This window comes from Mobula birostris, chromosome 13 (assembly GCF_030028105.1).
Source record: "Mobula birostris isolate sMobBir1 chromosome 13, sMobBir1.hap1, whole genome shotgun sequence".
Lineage (NCBI taxonomy): Eukaryota > Metazoa > Chordata > Chondrichthyes > Myliobatiformes > Myliobatidae > Mobula > Mobula birostris.
In genome coordinates, this window is record NC_092382.1 from 94,191,621 (window position 1) to 94,212,391 (window position 20,771).

The window sequence follows — 20,771 nt, forward strand, 5'->3', positions numbered from 1 at the left end:
TCCTTTCCAACTCTTGACTCCTCATCTTTTTTTCCTCCAGTCCTGCTGAAGGGTCTCAGCCCAAAGCGTCAACTGTTTTTCCAATAGATGCTGCCTGGCCTGCTAAGTTCCTCCAGCATTTTGTGTGTGTGGCAGGAACACCGATTTCTCTACTGACGGTAATTTCTACCCCCTACCACTTCTCTCTATTTCCATTCCCATTCCGGCTCCCTTCTTAGTCTTTCTCCTCTCCTCACCTGCCCGTCATCTCCCTCTGTTCCCCCTCCTTCATTCCTTTATTCTCTGGTCCACTGTCCTCTCTGATTGGATTAGTCCTTCTTCAGCCTTTTACCTCTTCCACATATCACCTCCCAGCTTCTTAAATCACCCCCTCCCTCACCCACCCACCTTCCCACTCACCTGGCTTCACCTATCACCTGTCAGCTGTACTCCTCCCCACCTCTTTATTCTGGCTTCTTCCCCCTTCCTCTCCAGTGCTGATGAAGGGTCTCAGCCCAAAACATTCACTGTTCATTCCCCTCCAGAGATGCAGCCTGATCTGCTCAGTTCTTCCAGCATTTTGTGTGTGTTGCTCTGGATTTTCAGCATCTGCAGAATCTCTCATCTTTATAAATTATTGCCTGTGTTTAATCTCTGTCACTCTCCCATGTCTCTGTTACTTTGTTCCAGACCTGGAGGTTTCCACAATGGATCAGCCCGATGAATCATCTACAGGACAACCCACCCCATCACCGTCCTCTGTCTCAGTGGGAGAGACATCCTCAGGTATTAGATCTTGTGACCATCAGGGTCTCTCAGTCTCTCACTCTGTGATGTCAAACTTCTCATAGACCAACTCAGCTGTTAGATGTGCATCGTAACAGCTGGCAATGAGTGTTCAGTTATTCCTTCCCTCTGTCTGTGTGAAATTTCTGCTTTGTCCAAGATGTCTCACAGTTGGTGTGCTTTGTTGTAGGGAAGAATAAGTCTCTTTGTCTGAGGTGGTCCATGTGGCCGGGTAAGATGGAATGTCAGGGAGAGGATGAGGACAGAACCCCGGAGATTTAATGAGAGAGGGGTTCACTAGGAAAGTGTCTGTCAACCTTTGGAATGACGGAGATCTGGTTCAGAATCAGACGGGTGTGTTTACTGACCGACATCGGGGGACTGACAAGGTTTGTGGAGCAAAGATCACAGAATATGGGTGTAGGTCTGGAGCTTCGGAGAATGAGGGAATAAGGTTTACTAAATTATGAGGGGTACAGATAGGGTACATGCAAGCAGGCTACTTCCACTGAGGTTGAGTGAGACCAGAACGAGAGGTCACAGGTTAAGAGTGAAAGGTGAAATGTTTAAGGGGAACATGAGAGGGAATGTCTTCACTCTGAGGGTGGTGTAGCTGCTGACAGATGTGGTGGATGTGGGTTTGATTTCAACATCAAAGGGAAGTTTGGATGAATACATGGATGGGAGGAGAATGAACAGCTTTGTCCTGGGTGCAGGTTGATGAGACGATGAGGAATATTAGTTCAGCATGGACTAGATGGGCCAAAGGGCCTGTTTCTATGCTGTAGTGCTCTATGACTGTGATAACTATGAGTGAGCAGGTCGTGGGGGCAAGGAGGCAGGGAGGGAGAGGGGCGTGAGGGGGAAGAGGAGGGAACAGGGATGAAGGTGCGGATGGGAGAGAGGTCTGGGGTGTGTGACGAAGAGAGAGGATGGGAGGGGAAGAGGAGGGAACAGGGATGGGGGGTCACTGAAGGAAGACTGGAGGTCGGAATAGGAGAGAGGATGGGAGGAGAAGAGGAGTGGAATCAGAGTCAATTAGGTTTAATATCACTGCTTAAAAAATTTAATTAAGTATTGAATTGACTTTATTTCTTACAACCTTCACATAAATGAGGAGTCAGGTCACTCGTCTGAGTGCTACTGGTACCATGTAACCCAGTACTACCTGTCGTATGGTCAGGTGGCCGGCAACTAAACCAGCTCCCGCATCGGGCTTGCCTGGTGAGGAGGGTGGCTAGACACCCTGCAGGATGAAAAACAAGACCTGTCAAAGGGCGGATGAACCCTGTCGTAGGGTCAATGGCCATCTAGCAAACACGTGCCGTGAAGCGCGGAAAGGGCATCCTTTGCATCGAAGCTCGGTCTGGCCATTCACTGCAACAGAACTTCCCCCAGCCGTCTTGGACCTCACCATGCTGCTGGATCCGGGAGGGGATGTCGAGAGGGTGGGTCTGGACCTGTGTAACCCCCTACTCACCTAAAACCCATTCATCTGGGCTTTGTCTGAGAGTAGTGACAGCATTTCACAAGGGAGACTTCCCATTCCCATTCCCACATGTCTATTCGAGGCCTCCTCCATTGACATGATGAGGCTAAACTCAAATTGGAGAGACAACACTTCATATTGCGTCTGGGTAGCTTCCAAACTGACAGCATGAATATTGATTTCTTGAACCATTCCCCATCTCCTTTTCCCTCTCTCACCTAATCTGCCTGCCCATCACCACCCTCTGGTGCTCCTACCCCCTTTATTTTCCATGGCCTTCTGTCTTCTGTTGGATTCCCCCTTCTGCAGCCCTGTACCTCTTTCACCTATCAACTTCCCAGCTCTTTACTTCACCCCTCCCCCTCCCGGTTTCACCTAACATCTCGTGTTTCTCCTTCCTCTTCCCCCGAGCTTCTAAATCTGACTGTTCATCTTTTCTTCTCCAGTCCTGCTGAAGGGTCTCGGCCTGAAACGTCGACTGTTTACTCCTTTCCCATAGATGCTGCCTGGCCTGCTAAGTCCCTCCAGCATTTTGTGTGTGTGGCAGGAACACTGATTTCTCTGCTGACAGTAATTTCTACCCCCTACTACTTCTCTCTATTTCCATTCCCATTCCGGCTACCCTCTTAGCCTTCTCTTCTCCTCTCCTCACCTGCCCGTCATCTCCCACTGGACCCCTCCTCCATTCCTGTATTCTCTGGGCCACTGTCCTGTCTGATTGGATTAGTCCTTCTTCAGCCCTTTACCTCTTCCATATATCACCTCCCAGCTTCTTAAATCACCCCCTCCCTCACCCACCCACCTTCCCACTCACCTGGCTTCACCTATCACCTGTCAGCTGTACTCCTCCCCACCTCTTTATTCTGGCTTCTTCCCCCTTCCTTTCCAGTGCTGATGAAGGCTCTCAGCCCAAAACATTCACTGTTTATTCCCCTCCAGAGATGCAGCCTGACCTGCTGAGTTCTTCCAGCATTTTGTGTGTGTTGCTCTGAATTTTCAGAATATTCATCTTTGTGAGTTATTGTCCCTGTTGTGTTATTTAAGCTCTGCCCATTTCCCATGTCTGTGTTACTTTGTTCCAGACCTGGAGACTTCAACAATGGAACAGCCTACAGGATTGTCTACTGGAGAACACACCCAGGAACTGTCCTCTGTCCCAGGGGGAGACACGTCCTCAGGTACCAAGTCTCAGTCTGTCTGTGTTCATTCAGTCTCTGTCACTCTGTGAGGTTGAACCTCCCGTGGACCAGTTCACCCACTGGATGTACAGTGCATTGTGGGGAGGGGTGTGAATGATGGAGTCAGTGGTTCCTCTCTCCTGTCTGTTGGGTTGGGTTTGGTGAGTCGTGAGGGATGAGGCTCTGTTGGGGGTTGGAGAGAGTGGGGTGGGAGGAATCAACAGAGAGGGGTGGAGTGACACCGGAGGGAGGGGAGGAGTGGTGGAGGTGAGAGGGGAGGATGGTCACAGAGAGGAAGGGAGGAATGACTGTGAGGATTTGCACAGTGACTGATGAGACATAGAAACGACCGGAGTGGGATTTGAGTGATTCAGTACGTGGACAGAAGGAAATGGGTGAAAACACAGGAGAGAGGGATGGAGAGAGAGGTGGGATGCTGGAGTGGGAGGAATGAGGTGAGTGAAGAGAGAGTGATGGCTGTGTAAGGAGAGTTAGGCAGAGAGATCAGTGAGAGTGACACTCCAACTGGAGGGAAGGAAGGGGGGCTGATGAGAGTGATGCAGGCAATGAATGCCGAGAGAGGGAGAGGTGAGGAGAGGGATTTGAGAGTGAAGGGTAGAGGTTTTAAGGAGCAAAGGAGAGGGAAGTATGTATATTTCAGAGGATAGATTAGACGCCTGTGTGTGGGGGGAGTAAATTTTGCTTACTGGAAGGAGAAATCGATATTCATACCAATATGTAGGAGGCTATCATGTAAGGTGTTGCTCCTCCACATTGAGGGTGGCCTCATCTTGACCCAAGATGCACCTCCACACCTCTGCCACATCTGTTCATAGGTTGTGGCTTTCCATTCCAAGACATCAGAGATGTCCTTCTCATTATTTATTTAATTATTGCTCAGCATAGCAAAGCTTTCAATCTACAGATACATTTACATTTCTTCCCTTCACAGATATCAGCTATCAGAACACTCCCATCAAGATATAGACATAACCCAACATCCTATACAAAAGCCCTTATTAGTATAGCAGACAGGTTTACATCTATATACTGTAGAAAAGGTTGCCATGATTTATGAAAACTCTTTGTTTTTGTGTGTATCATACATGTCAAAAAGTCCAAAGGAATATATTCCATGATTAATTTACACCAACCAAAAAGTCCAGGGGCCTTATCGGATATCTAACAAAGTAAAATGTTCTTCCTTTCACAGAAAGTCAGGATATTAAAAAGGTTTTTCTGATGTGCATTAATAATACGACTTCTGGGTAAGCGTTAGAGAAAAGAAACTGGGTCCAGTTCAAGCTCCATCTTCAGAATCTTTTCCATTTCACCCAAAATATCACTCCAGTATGCCTGAAGCTTGGGACAAGTCCAAAAACAGTGGGTGAAAGTTCCAGTATTTACTTTACATTTAGAACACATTGGAGAAACCCTCGTCTTAAATTTTGAGAGATGATCTGGATCATTTGGGCCCTATTGCAGAATTTTGAGTTGCAGTGCTTTAGTTCTATTACAAACTGAAATTTTCTTTGCATTATCAGAGATGTCTTCTCGTACTTCAGCTGTAATTTCTATTCCCAGCTCTTCCTCCCAGACCTTTCCCAGCTGCTCAGCCTCTCCACAAGAACATTCCCTCAGGATGCTGTAAAAAGTACTAATGGAGACTTTACCCTTAGAACAAAACACCCTCTTTTCTATGTCAGAACTATAGAAAACAGTTAACAATGATGTTTTTTCTGTATATAATCTCCTATCTGAAAGAAACGAAAAAGATCATTGTTGGGTATGTTAAATTTCTGTACTATTTGACTAAAAGACATCATCGTTCCTTCATCAAACAAATCTCCTAGATGGAAAATACCCTTAGAAATCCAAAGTTTAAATCCAGAACCCATTATGCCAGGCTGAAAATCTGGACTGCCGGTTATTGAAGTGAAGGGTGATATTTTCACTGTGTTGCCCTCAATTTGTCGCACCACGCGACCACCCTCCAAACCTTGATCATATTAATTGTTATAGGATTGTGGCAATATTCCTTAACTAGTTTCATCTTATTGAGGAAAAGCAAATTAATAAGAGGGCATTTTGTTTGTGAATCTTCAATGTCTAGCCAAATTGAGGAGGGGTCCCTGCAAACCCAGTCAACTTCATAAAATAAAAAGGAACTTAATTGATATTTTTTGATGTCTGGAAAATCCAGACATCCTAGACTACTGGGAAGCTGTAACTTAGGCATTTTAATACAGGGTCTTTTTTTGTTCCAGATGAAAGAAACAATCCAATCATTTATTTTTCTTAAGTATTTGTTGGGTAAAAATGACTGGAATCATTCGTACAGGGTAGAGCAGACAAGGAAGAATGTTTATTTTGAGCAAGGATATTTGGCCAAGCCAAGAATTGAGAAGAGTGCTCCATCGCTCAAGATCCTGTTTGATTTTTGTCAAATAACTGTGTAAGGTTAGCTTTGAACAATTGATCAGACATAGGTGTGCTAAATATGCCTAAGTAAACAAAACCTGTCTGCAACCATTTAAAGGGGAAAACACCCTGAGTGTCAGGTACCTACTGCAGATTCCCCAGACGCATAGCCTCTGATTTAGTAAAGTTTATTTTATAACCTGAAAAGGTGCTAAATGAATTGATGCACTGTATAAGGTGGTGCACTGATTTAGCAGGGTTTGATAAGAAAATTAGAACATCATCCGCATACAATGTAATTTTATGTGACGTTATGCCTATATCTGGAGTAGATATTTTGGGGTCTTGCCGAATAGCCTCAGCCAATGCTCGATCATTGGTGTGAAAAGTAGTGGTGATAAAGGGCAGCCCTCAGAATACTAAAATTATCCGACCTAATACCATTGGTGAGAATCACAGCCAAAGGGTCATTATAAAGAACCTTCCCCTACTTAATAAAATTATTGCCCAAACCAAATCGTTCTCAAGTGAAAAAAAAGATACGGCCACTTGACACGATCAAGGGCCTTTTCTGCATCTAAGGAAACCACCAAGCTGTCTACTGCCTGTTGCTGACATGCCTGAATCACATTAAATAATCTTTTGATATGGTTAGATGATCTACAGCCTCTTACAAAACCTGTTTGATCCTCTTTTTATGACGAAAGGTAGCACAGTTTCTAATCACAATGCTAAGGTTTTAGATAAGAGTTTAAAGTCAACATTTAACAATGAAATAGGCCTGTAGAAGGCACAATCTTCAGGGCTCTTTCCTTTCTTAAGAATTAGGGAGATATCAGCTCCTCTCAATGATGGTGGGAGGAGACCACAATTAAATGCATGATTGAACATGTCAGGCACAGGCTCTGATAATAACCTTGTGAACTCTTTATGGAATTCACTAGTGAGTCCATCAGGACCAGGGGCCTTCCCACGTTGGAGCTGTCTCACAGCGTCCTGTATCTCATGTATAGATAACGGAGCATTAAGGAGGGACTCTTGTTCAGAAGAAATGCCTAGGAGATCTAAATTCCTGAAAAAGGACTCCATCCTAGATTGTCCGACATTACATTGCTCAGATTGATATAATTTAGAATAAAAATTCTTATTCACAACATTAATCATTTTAGAATTACTAGTGAGGGCTCCTGTCCCATCCCTAATTGAAGCAATAGTCTGAGAGGCATTTTTCTTTCTGGCTAAATAAGCCAAATACCTACCTGGTGTTTCACCATGTTCAAACATCGTTCTTTAGCAAATGTCAATTTTCCTTTGGCTGCTTGTGTAAGTAAAGAGTTCAGTGTGCAGCGTAGGGCTGTAAGATTCTGTGACTTGGCTGCAGAAGGCTTATTAATATCATCCTTTCCAGCTGCCGCAAGCCTTGCTTCCACTAGGCTCTGCTGTTCCAAAGCTTGTCACTTCTTACTAGCAGAGGAGGAGATAATTAATCCCCTTGCACAGGCCTTAGTGGTTTCCCAGAGCATCGATGGGCTACTAGCTGATTTGGAATTAATAGATAGGAAAGTTTTAAATTCGGAAATAGTTGTCCATAATTTATTATCTTTTAGAATAAAAGGATTCAACCTCCAATGTCTAGATTGTGCTGAATTATCTTTGGGCTTAATATTCAAATATACTGCTGCATGGTCAGAAATAATGATATTTCTGATTGTACAGGGCACAACTAAATCTAGGAGTGTTTTGGGGGTTAGAAAAAAGTCTCTTCTGGTATAACACTTGTGTCGATTAGAAAAAAAATGTGAAGTCTTTGAAGGATGTAACAACCTCCAGACATCCTCAAGTCCTAGTTCTCCACGTAAGCCCATGATTTGTTTGGACTGTGAGTAGAGCAATGGGGGACCACTAGGCTCTCTGTCCGTCAATGGGTCCAGGAGACAATTAACATCCCCACCTACAATAATGTTTTATATTGAAAAGCCTGTAAGTTTGGAAAAAGCATCTATTAGGAATTTGAGAGGATGAGCTGGAGGGCAGTAAACATTGAGAATACCATATTCCTCTCCATATATTGAAGCCTTAACAATCACAAATCTCCCATACTTATCCTTAATGCAGTCTAATAACTTAAAAGGTAGATTCTTCCTAATTAAAATGGCCATTCCCTACTCCTGGTATTAAAAGATGAAAAATAGACTTGATCAAATCCACTCTGTTGCAATTTTAGATGTTCTTTATCATTTAAATGTGTCTCCTGCAATAAGGCTATTTCCACCCTTTCCTTTTTCAGGTTTAATAGGATTTTCTTTCTCTTGATTGGTGAATGACCCCCCCCCCAATGTTCCAAGTGCACTATTTTAATATACTACTGGTCATAACCCTTTATAACAATCATTTGACTCCGGAGGAGAAGAAACCCAACTTAAGTTCAGCTGAGCAGCAGTAAGTGAATAAAAAAAAACACACAAGAAAAACAAAGCGCCAACAGTGCTGAACTAGAGGACTTACCCCGCACTGAAAGGGGATATCTGAACCTTCTAGCACCCCATATTCTGCCCCACTGCCAATATGGCATTTAACATAGTCAAAAATGAAAATAGGGCATAATTTATCAATCCACCGATTTGTTACCATCATGTTTAAACTCCTTCAGGCTGGAGCAGTACCGCTAACTTAAACAAATAATGGAAGTATATTAATCAAAGCAAACACGTTACCCATCCAATAAGATATCTTGCTGTCGAGTAACGAAAAGCGACCATCGAGCATGTTATTGCCCATAACCAGGCCTACACAATATATATATTCTTTAGCCCAATCTGTCTACAAAAGTTTACCATGCCAGGAGAATCAAATATCTTAGTGGTCCTGTTGTAGGTGATTTTCAGCGCCGCTGGGTACAGCATAAAGTGCTGGATTCTGGATTCTCTCAGTCACTTCTTTACCTGATTGAATTCCTTGCGCTTCCGAATAACGGCTGCTGAAAAATCTTGAGAAAACATAAGCCTGGATCCCTCATATATTAAAGCCTGGGCATCAGTCCCACGGTGTCTCAAAGCCTCCACCACTCTTTGCTTATCACCAAAATTATGGAACCGCACGAGGACAGGTCGAGGGCATTGGTCTGGGCCTGGTTTTGGAGCCAGCGTATGAAGAGCTCTTTCCACCTTAATCCAGCCTTGGTTTCCAAATCAAGGAAATTAGGCAGCCAGCCCTCAAAATAACTTTGCTGGCTGGCTGCCTTCTGTTCCTTCAGGTAGATGATAATTTGTATGTTCTTCCTCCTACCTCTATTCTCAAGATCATCGATATGGTCAGATAGGCTTTGAACTTGCTTTTCTAGTGCTGGAATGCAGCTTTGGGCTTGATCGGCTACAGTTTCCATCGCGGAGACCGGGGAGAGCGCTCTGTGCAGTCCATCCTGGCTGCCTTTTTAGTACCTATCAGTGGCATGGTGTTGAAGCAGCTCAAAAAAATACTCATCGATGTTCTTGTTATGAAATCCGACACTTGGGGATTTTAAAAAAAAAGTTGGAACGGATAGGTTTATATGCGAAATTATCAGTGCTGTGGTGCTGAGCTCAGTAAGCAGACCTTTCACTGCCCCGCCATCTTGAAACCCCAGAGATGTCCTCCTCGTTTAAAGAACAGAGTTTCCTCGTCCTCACCCGCAACTCCTCCATTTCATGTACATCTACATTCACTCTATCTTCCCACCATCATAATAGTGATTGAGTCCCTCTTGTCCTCATCTACCACCCATCAGATTCCCTCTCCAACAAATTATGCTCTGCAACTTCAGCCATACCCAAAGAGATCAGACCACCGAACATACCTTTACCTTCCCCCACCCCCACCCTTCTGCCTTTCACAGTGGTCGCTTCTTCCACAATTGCCTTGTCCGTTCGTCCCTCCCCACGAATCTCCCTCCCAGCACTTATCCCTGGATGCTATATAGGGGCAGATATAGCATCCCTGGTGCTATATCTGCCCCTATACCTCCTCCCTCACCTCCATTCAGGGCCCCAAACAGGTGAGGCAACACATCAACCGTGAATCTGCTGTCTGTTGTGTCCGGTAAAAAGGCACCAAAGTATTCGGGCTCTCACGGCCAAACTATGTAACAGTTTCTTCCCCCAAGCCATCAGACTTCTCAATACCCGGAACCTGGACTGACAGCAACCTACTGCTCTCTACTGTGCATATTGTCTTTATTATTTATTGTAATGCCTGCACTGTTTTGTGCACTTTATGCAGTCCTGGGTAGGTCTGTAGTCTAGAGCAGCTTTTCTGTTGTTTTACGTAGATGAGTGTAGTTTTTGTATAGTTTCATGTAGCACCATGGTCCTGAAAAACGTTGTCTCGTTTTTACTGTGTACCGTACCAGCAGTTAAAGTCGAAATGACAATAAAAAGTGATTTGACTTGGTGTTCCTGGTGTGGCTACCTCTACATTGGTGAGACCTGTCGTAAGCTGAAGGAACAGGTTCTCGAAGACCTCCGCACTATCCGCCATAAGCGAGATTTCCTGATGGCCAAACATTTGAATTACTATTCCCATTCCCGTTCTGACATTTTGATCCACAGCCACCTCTTGTGTCAAGATGAGGCCACCCTCAAGGTGAAGGAACAACTCCTTATATTCGATCTGTGTACTGTCACGTACCCCGTGACGGGTTAAAGAACCAGCAGAAATGGAAAACACTTTGGAGTCTGGTATTGCTATTCACTAATACTATTTATTAGTAACTACACAATACAGTGATATAAATTCAGATATATTAAACAGGTTAGCAGAGACGATATGTATATGTATGAGTGTGGAAATATATAGAAACCAAGTTTCTTCGAGCCTAGGGGTAAATAGATACAGTCTTACAGTGATGGGTAAAGTTCAGTTCAGTTCGTGGTATTGAGTCGAGAGAGAGAGAGAGAGAGATATTTGTAATCCAGGGTAATTATCAAGAGAAGGCAATTATGTTGATATTCCACAGATTCCACGACAGCAATACAAAATAACAATAGTAATAGGTTTTATCTCTGAAGTTGTTCCACTCCACATGTGAAAGTGGTACCACACCTGAATTCAGCTACGGGTCATTCCAAAGTGGTGGACACAGGATACTCGAACAGAATTCACATATGGATTATCACCAACAGTAGCTTATCACAAAGGGGACCCTCTTCAAGAGAACCAACCCCAAACACACAACGTGATAGCCACTTATCCAGTTCCATGACATACGAAATAACTCCAACAGCGATTTGCCTCAGGGGTGCCTTTCTTCAGTGCACTACCACACCCAAATAAGGGTAACGCACAAGTGATATTCACAAAGGTACCCCCCTCAGCAGAGAAACCACTCTTGTGGATTAATTAACTACGTGACAGTCACACCTTTGTATATGTGTGTGTGTGTGTGTGTGTGTGTGTGTGTATATATATATATATATATATATATATATATATATAATATAGCGAGAGAGAGAGAGAGAAAACACGAACCTACGTCTTTGTCACGAGGTTTCTTCTGTTTCAAACCTTCCTCTCCCCTCTTCCCTTCCTTTATAGTCACTGAATGTGACCACAAAAAAGGAGACCGTCTTCTGTGGGTGAGTTATCAACCCAGGCGAGGATATAGTCCATAAAAAAAAATGACCCCTAGGGGTACATAACAGTACCTGATGGTATGAATATTGATTTCTCCTTCCAGTGAACAAAATTCCCTCCTCCTACTTCCTCTACTCTCCACTCTGACCTTTTACTACTTCCCACCTAACTATTACTTACCCCTGGGTCACATCCTCCTCTCCTTTCTCCTGTTGTCCACTCTAGTCTCCTATCAGATTCTTTCTTCTCCAGCCCTTGACCTTTCCCACCCCCCTGGCTTCACCTATCACCTTCCATCCAACCTATGTCCCCTCCCCCCACCCTTTTAATTCAGGCATCTTCCCCCTTCCCTCTCAGTCCTGAAGAAGTGTCCTGGCCTGAATCATTTACTCTTTTCCATAGATGTTGCCTGACCTGCTGAGTTCCTCCAGCATTTTCTGTGTGTTGCTTTGGATTTCCAGCATCTGCAGATTTTCTTGTGTTTGTTACAGTGATAAACAAGTGCATTGGTAATAAATTTAATCTGAACGTTAAACTATGATGCATCTTCTATTCAAAAGGTTCTTTATGATGGGGAGGATGGAGGTGGCTGACTTTACAACCCTCAGCAGCCTTTTTCAATCTTGTGCTTTGGCATCTCCACATCAGACAGTGATTCAACCAGTTACGATGCTCTCCACAGTACGCCTATATACATCTGATGTGTCTTCAGTTATAATGTATTATTGTAAACTGATTATTGTTAGATCATTAAAACACTAATTATTAGAATATTATAATTACTGTGGCAAGGAGAAGTACAGACAGACACTGTTTACCCTTCTTACTGCCTGAGTAAAGCAGGCAGGATAATCAAAGACCCCACCCCGGGCATACTCTCATCTCCCCCTCCCATCGGGCAGTAGATACAAAAGTCTGAGAGCACGTCCCACCAGGCTCAAGGACAGCTTCTACCCCCACTGTCATCAGACTCTTGAACAGACATCTTGTACGATAAGAGGATCTGTCCTGGGACCAGTATGTAAGTGTCATTACAAAGAAGGCATGGCAGCTCCTCTGCTTTCTGAGAAGTTTGCACAGATTCAGTCTGTCACCTAATACTTTGACCAACTTGTATAGATACACAGTGGAGAGTATTTCTGACTGGTTGTATCACGGCCTGGTATGGAAACACCAAGATCAGAACAGTAGTGGAAACAGCCCAGTCCATCACAGGAAAAGCCCTCCCCACCATTAAACACATCTCCAAGCAGCATCCACAATCAAGGACCCCACCATCCAGTCCATGCTCTCTTCTCACTGCTGCATCGTGAAGGAGGTACAAGGGCCTTGGGTCCCACACTACCCTTCAAACCACCAGGCTGGTAATGCCAAAATTTATCTCAGTGTTTCTTAAGTGCCCCTAATATATCTGAATCTAACACCACCCCTGGCAGGGCATTCAATGCGCCCACCATTCTCTGTCTAAATAAAGAAAGAAAGAAAGAAAAGATCTTGCTTTTGAAAATTTTGGCCCTTGGTATTAGCCACATCCGTCCTGGGAAGGAAAAAAAAACAATAGCTGCTGTCTATCTGATCCATTTCTCTCCATCTTTTACACCTTTATCAAGTCACCTCTCATTTTCCTTCGCTCCAGTGATAAAAGCCTCAGCACACTCTTTAAAGCTTCCACATCCTTCCTATAATGTGGTGATGAGAACCACCCAACCCAGTCTGTCTACCACACATGGGCAGCACAGAAACATTGTAAAGGCTGTGATGGGGAAGAGTGAAGGAGAATGGAGCAGTAGGAAGGAAGACCATGGGGAGAGGAAGGAGAGTGGAGAGGAGGCATCAGGGGAAGGGAAAGTACAGGCAGACCGGAGGTGGGGGAGGGGATAAAGGTCTAGGGTCTGGGATGAAGTGAGGTGAGGGGGGGAGGGGTTCTGCGAGGAAGCCATGGAAAATGGGGGTGGGGGAGTTTCTGGAAGTTTCCCTCTAAACCACACACTGTTGTGACTTGGAAATGCATTGCTGTACTTTCAGTGTTACTGGGTCAAATTCCTGGATCTCCCAAATATTCTGGGTGTCCCCACACATCAACGACTGCAGCAGTTCAAGAAGTCAGCTCACCACCACCACCAGCTTCTTAAGAGCACCTCTAGTGGGGCAGTTAAACACTGGTTCAGCCTCTGAAACTCGCGTCCCTTCAATGAATAAAAATAATTATTGTTGCCCAGGGGTTGCTGAGGGTGGAAGTGCAGATGGGGGTTGTGGTTAGCAGAGAAAGAGGATGGGGAACGTGAGCTGTACACTAACACTGAACTTGAACTCTTAAACTTCACTAATTTATCTGCCTCCACCACTGACTCAGGCAGTGCATTCCACGCACCAACCACTCTCTGAGTAAAAAACCTTCCTCTAATATCCCCCTTGAACTTCCCACCCCTTACCTTAAAGCCATATCCTCTTGTATTGAGCAGTGGTGCCTTGGGGAAGAGGCGCTGGCTATCCACTCTATCTATTCCTCTTATTATCTTGTACATCTCTATCATGTCTCCTCTCATCCTCCTTCTCTCCAAAGAGTAAAGCCCTAGCTCCCTTAATCTCTGATCATAATGCATACTTTCTAAACCAGGCAGCATCCTGGTAAATCTCCCCTGTACCCTTTCCAATGCTTCCACATCCTTCCTATAGTGAGGTGACCAGAACTGGACACAGTACTCCAAGTGTGGCCTAACCAGGATTTTATAAACCTGCATCATTACATCGCGACTCTTAAACTCTATCCCTCGACTTATGAAAGCTAACACCCCATAAGCTTTCTTAACTACCCTATCCACCTGTGAGGCAACTTTCAGGGATCTGTGGACATGTACCCCGAGATCCCTCTGCTCCTCCACACTACCAAGTATCCTACCATTTACTTTGTACTCTGCCTTGGAGTTTGTCCTTCCAAAGTGTACCACCTCACACTTCTCCGGGTTGAACTCCATCTGCCACTTCTCAGCCCACTTCTGCATCCTATCAATGTCTCTCTGCAATCTTCGACAATCCTCTGCACTATCTACAACACCACCAACCTTTGTGTCGTCTGCAAACTGCCAACCCACCCTTCTACCCCGACATCCAGGTCGTTAATAAAAATCACGAAAAGTAGGGGTCCCAGAACAGATCCTTGTGGGACACCACTAGTCACAATCCTCCAAGCTGAATGTACTCCCTCCACCACCACCCTCTGCCTTCTGCAGGCAAGCCAATTCTGAATCCACCTGGCCAAACTTCCCTGGATCCCATGCCTTCTAACTTTCTGAATAAGCCTACCGTGTGGAAACTTGTCAAATGCCTTACTAAAATCCATATAGATCACATCCACTGCACTACCCTCATCTGTATGCCTGGTCACCTCCTCAAAGAACTCTATCAGGCTTGTTAGACACGATCCGCCCTTCACAAAGCCATGCTGACTGTCCCTGATCAGACCATGATTCTCTGAATGCCTATAGATCCTATCTCTAAGAATCTTTTCCAACAGCTTTCCCACCACGGACGTAAGGCTCACTGGTCTATAATTACCTGGACTATCCCTACTACCTTTTTTGAACAAGGGAACAACATTCGCCTCCCTCCAATCCTCCGGTACCATTCCCGTGGACAACCAGGACATAAAGATCCTAGCCAGAGGCTCAGCAATCTCTTCTCTCGCCTCGTGGAGCAGCCTGGGGAATATTCCCTCAGGCCCTGGGGACTTATCTGTCCTAATGTATTTTAACAACTCCAACACCTCCTCTCCCTTAATATCAACATGCTCCAGAACATCAACCTCACTCATATTGTCCTCACCATCATCAAGTTCCCCCTCATTGGCGAATACCGAAGAGAAGTATTCATTGAGGACCTCGCTCATTTCCACAGCCTCCAGGCACATCTTCCCACCTTTATCTCTAATCGGTCCTACCTTCACTCCTGTCATCCTTTTTTTCTTCAACTAATTGAAGAATGCCTTGGGGTTTTCCTTTACCCTACTCGCCAAGGCCTTCTCATACCCCCTTCTTGCTCTTCTCAGCCCCTTCTTAAGCTCCTTTCTTGCTTCCCTATATTCCTCAATAGACCCATCTGATCCTTGCTTCCTAAACCTCATGTATGCTGCCTTCTTCCACCTGACTAGATTTTCCACCTCACTTGTCACCCATGGTTCCTTCACCCTACCATTCTTTATCTTCCGCACCGGGACAAATTAATCCCTTACATCCCGCAAGAGATCTCTAAACATCGATAACATGTCCATAGTACATTTCCCTGCAAAAACATCATCCCAATTCACACCGGCAAGTTCTAGCCTTGCCTCATAATTTGCCTTTCCCCAATTAAAAATTTTCCTGTCCTCTTTGACTGTATCCTTTTCCATGATAATTATAAAGGCCAGGGAGCGGTGGTCACTGTCCCCCAGATGCTCACCCACTGAGAGATCTGTGACCTGACCTGGTTCATTACCTAATACTACATCTAGTATGGCATTCCCCCTGGTTGGCCTGAGAGGGGACTGGAGTGGATGAGGGATGTTGAGAGGGGCTGGAGTGGAGGAGGGAAGTTGTGAGGGGACCGGAGTGGAAGAGGGATGCTGAGAGGGGACTGGAGTGGAGGAGGGATGTTGAGTGGGGCTGGAATGGAGGAGGGATGTTGCGAGGGTACTGGAGTGGACGAGGGATGCTGATAGGGGATTGGAGTGGAGGAGGGATGTTGAGGGGATTGGAGTTGAGGGATGCTGAGGGGATTGGATTTAAGGAGGGATGCTGAGAGGGGATTGGAGTTGAGGAATGCTGAGAGGGTACTGGAGTGGAGGAGGGATTTTGAGAGGGGACTGGAGTGGAGGAGGGATGCTGAGAGGGGACTGGAGTGGAGGAGGGACGTTGAAAGGGGGCTGGAGTGGAGGAGGGATGTTGAAAGGGGACTGGATTGGAGGAGGGGTGTTGAAAGTTGTCTGGAGTGGAGGAGGGATAATGAGGGAATGGAGTGAAGGAGGGATAATGAGAGGGAACGGAGTGGAGGAGGGATGCTGAGAGGGTCTATAGACGGTTGGGTGTTGTGGAAGTTTCCAGATGTTTCCCTTTAAATTACATAAATACTGAAAGATTTCCCTCTGAGCTACACACTCCCCTGACTTGGAAATACATTGCTGTTCCTTCAGTGTCACTGGGTCAAAATGCTGGAATTCTGGAAAATCATTGTGGGTGTCCCCACACATCAAGGACTGCAGCAGTTCAAGAAGTCAGCTCACCACCACCACCTTCTCAAGGGCACCTCTGGTGGGGCAGTTAATCACTGGCTCAGCCTCTGAAACTCATGTCCCATTGATGAATAAAAATAATTATTAGAGCTGAGGGTGGAAGTGCAGATGGGGGTTCTGGTTGTCGGAGAAAGAGGATGGGGAACATTAACACTGAACGTCGTTCTGTCCCTCAGTCACAGACTCCACACTCGGTGATCCATGTGTAACCCACACAGTCCTGGATCAGCCCTGGAGGAGCGCGGATTGTTCCAACACTGAGTGTACCAGTGGACATTGGATGGATGATGTAAATCTTGAAGTGGGATGGTACAGATTTAACAGGTAAAGTGAGGAGATAATCACTGAGAAACTGGACGCAGATGGGAATGTTAACAGGGGAACAAGGGGTGTGTGAATGGGAAATGCAGGGAGACCAGGATCATCGGTGACTACACTGAGATGGGGAGTAAGTACAGGGAGAGGGGAGATCCCACATTCTCGGGGTAGAGACAAGGGAGAGATACAACAGAGAGGGAATTCCCAGGATTGGGGGTTATTGACCAGAGACAGGTTACGGACGGGGCGAGTGTAATTTCCCATGTCTCTCTGAGTGAATAAATTCCCGCAGATCAGGGACTGACTCTCTGATTGTCGTTTCAGTTCCGGAGGATGGAAGATTCCTGAGTCGGTCATTCCACAGTATCGCTGCTCCGGGGAGAGACCAGGCTGGTTAAACGGTACGGTCAGAGTTTACATCAGTGGGGTTCGGTTATTTTGGGGGAGGGTCAAACTGATAAGCCGGATCTCTTCAGACGACCCCAGCATGGACAGAGAACCCCATCTCCCTGAGAGGTCTCCCCACAGTCACTCAGACCGCTCTACGGCCCTGTATCGTCATGGAGTCCGGTGGAGGAGTGCCAACTTCCTGGAGTTGGGTTACAGAACTGATCTGCCCACTGACCCCATTCTGGATACGACCTGGAGGAGCTTCAACGACCTCAGACTCATTTCAGTGGTGGGGCAATCTCCAGGGAGTTGGGGGAGTCTGCAGACATCATCGTTTACCAATTAGTGGGATAAATTAATGGTTGCCATGGTAACATTGTGGTTAGCGCGTCGCTATTACAGGTCGGGGTGTTGGAGTTCAGAGTTCAATTCCAGCGTCATCTGTACGGAGTCTCTGTCCGTCCTCCCCATGGAATGAATGGGTTTTCCCCGGGTTCTCCGGTTTCCTCCCACAGTCCGAAGACGTACCGGGTGGGTAAATTGTCCCATGATTAGGTTAGGTTAATCAGGGTTGTTGAGGATTGCTGAGGTGGTGTGACTGAAGGGCCAGAAGCCCATTCTCCACGTTTTAGTGCCAAACAGATAGATAAATAAATAAATAAAACAGATTTAACATTCAGTTCCAATGTGGAGAAAATATTGGGAAACAGAATAATGACAGTGTGGATCGAGCTGCCTGAGCAAGTGGTGGATGCCATTTTGATTTCAATGTGTCAGAGAAGTTTGGTTGGTATATGGATGGGAGAGATGGACGGCTATGGTCCGGGTACAGGTTGATGGGACAAGGCAGTTTAAATGGTTCAGCATGGACTGGATGGGCCGAAGGGCCTGTTTCTGTGCTGTAGCTTTCTGTGACTCTCTGACCAGTAAGTCTCACGTCATTGGTAGGGAAAGCAGTGGAGAGGATTCTTATAGATGGGACTTGTGAGCATTGGGAAGACCGTGGGTGAATGAGGGACAGTCACAAATGACACCCTCACAAATCAAAAAAACCTCTCAACCTCCACTTTACATTTATAAATGACGTGACCTCCACAGCCGTTTGTGGCAATGAATTCCACAGATTCACTCCCTTCTGGTGAAGGAAATTCTCCCTCATCTCTGTTCTAAAGGGAGGTTCTTGTGTTCTGAGGCTGTGTCCTCTGGTCCCAGACTCCCCCACATTTGGAAACATCCTCTCCATGTCCACACTATCCAGGCCTTTCAATATTCGATAGATTTCAGTGAGATCCCTCAGATGTTTGACAAGGTCCCTCATGGGAGGCTCATTCAGAAGATTAAGGTGCTGCTGCAGGGAGGGTGGGGAGGAGAAGGAGAGGGAGCAGCTCAGTGCTGACTGAGGCTGGACCGGACCGTGGGTTGTGAACCACTGATTTACAGTGGGTCCTGATTCACATTCCCTGCTGTACTGTGGGACCGGGTACATTTTACAGTGTTTATAAATCTCATTCCAGGTTCCCATCCCAACGTGGGAGAGGGAGAGGTGACCAGGACCGTCTGCTTCACTGTGGGTGAAAACACCTGTCGTTGGAGCCAGGAGATCAAGGTGAAAAACTGCTCCGGTTACTTTGTGTATTGGCTGAAGCCGGCACTCGGGAATACTGCTGTGTATTGTACAGGTAGGTCACCGTTCCCCAGTGACACAGCAGTGTGGTAGTTGTGGGGAAGTTCTGGGAGATTCTGAGTCACCAACACACACCACGGGCTGAGTTTTCCAGTCGGCTGTCCTGCCCGTGGTCTGTGATCACCTTTCTCGTATCCCCCTTCACACCTGGGTCAGAATGAAACTGCCCAGTCTGACCTGAGACAGAGATCATGGAACACAGAACAGTACAGCACAGCACAGGCCCTTCGGCCCACAGTGTTGTGCAGACCTACTCTGAGATCAATCTAACCCTTCCCTCCCCTATAACCGTCCATGTTTTTGTCATCCATGTGCCTATGAGTTTGTTAAATGCCCCGAATATATCTGTCTGTACCACCACCCCTTGCAGGGTGTTCCACACACCCACCACTCTCTGTGTGAAGAGCTTAATCTCTGACATCCATCCTGTACTTTCCTCCAGTCACCTAAAATTACACCTGCTGGTATTAGCCACTTCCTCCCTGGGGAAAAAGTCTCTGGCTGACTACTCGTTCTATGCCTCTTACCATCGTGTACACCTCTATCAAGTTATCTCTCATCCTCCTTCACTCCAAAGAGAAAAGCCCGAGCTCACTCAACCTCTCCTCACAAGACATGCTCTCCAATCCAGACATCGTCCTGGTAAATCCATTCTGCACTCTCTCTAAAGCTTCCACATCCTTCCTACAGTGAGGTGACCTGAGAGAAACCCACCCACCCCCGGGCTGCCCTGTCACACATGGGGACCACGTGAAGATCATCAGGGGGAAGAGGGGAAGGGACATTGAGGAGAAAGGAGGGTTAGGAGGGGAAGGACTGGGGTGGAGGGAAGTGAGAAAATGGAGAGGAGGGAGAGTGGTGGGGAGAGAAAGAGGAGGGAGGAGGAGGGAGGAGGAATAAGGGCAATGGAGGGAGATTGTTGGTGGGGATGGGAGAGAGGTCTGGGGTATAATATGGAGGGAGGAGGGGTGCTGAGAGGGAGCCACAAACAGATGGGGGGGGAGGTGGGTGGAGACATGATGGATGCTGAACGGTCCACAGCTCAGGAATTGGTGGTGGGGGTCATGGAAGGGAATGCTGATTCCCGTGGTCAGTCCCAGAATTTCATCCCAACTGTGAATGATGGGAGTCTCCTGTAGTAATAAAGAATTTGGAGTAGTCTCATTTGTAGGAGAGAGGTATGATGTTTCAGTGATTTTCCCTCTCCCACGTCTCTGTTTCTTTATCCTCGACCTGGGGATTTCTCCAAGGGAACAGGCCAAAGGGTCATCGACTGGAAGGACCACCCAGGAACTGCCCTCTGTCCCATCGGGAGACACATCCTCAGGTAGCAAGTCCTGTGACAGTGGGGGAGGAGGGTCATTCCACAACTCTGTGTCCTACAGGCTCTTGCGAGCTGATCCAGTCATTATCTGTGTTTCTCAGTGGGATGTGAATGATGGAGTCCGTTCTATCCCCACTGACAATCTCAGGAGTACATGAGGTGATTCACTTATCCAGAATGACCTGCCTTGGACGGAGGCCGGTCTGGAAGACGTGGAGATGGCTCAGTGACAGAGCAGGGGGGCTGAGACCTGGTGCTCAGGGGTGGAGGAAATGAAAGTGTCCGGTGGGTGAGGTTTGGAGTGACGTTCAGGCAGGATATTTTCACTA

The 20,771-nt window shown here is 46.2% G+C and overlaps 1 long non-coding RNA gene across 1 annotated transcript; it reads left to right on the forward strand.

The window, feature by feature from the left end:
* The first annotated feature begins 3,346 nt into the window (after positions 1-3,346).
* Positions 3,347-17,444, forward strand: LOC140207754 (uncharacterized). Its single transcript, XR_011888645.1, has 3 exons — positions 3,347-3,432; positions 16,903-17,050; positions 17,369-17,444. It is a non-coding gene; the product is annotated as an uncharacterized lncRNA (long non-coding RNA).
* The last annotated feature ends 3,327 nt before the right edge of the window (positions 17,445-20,771 follow it).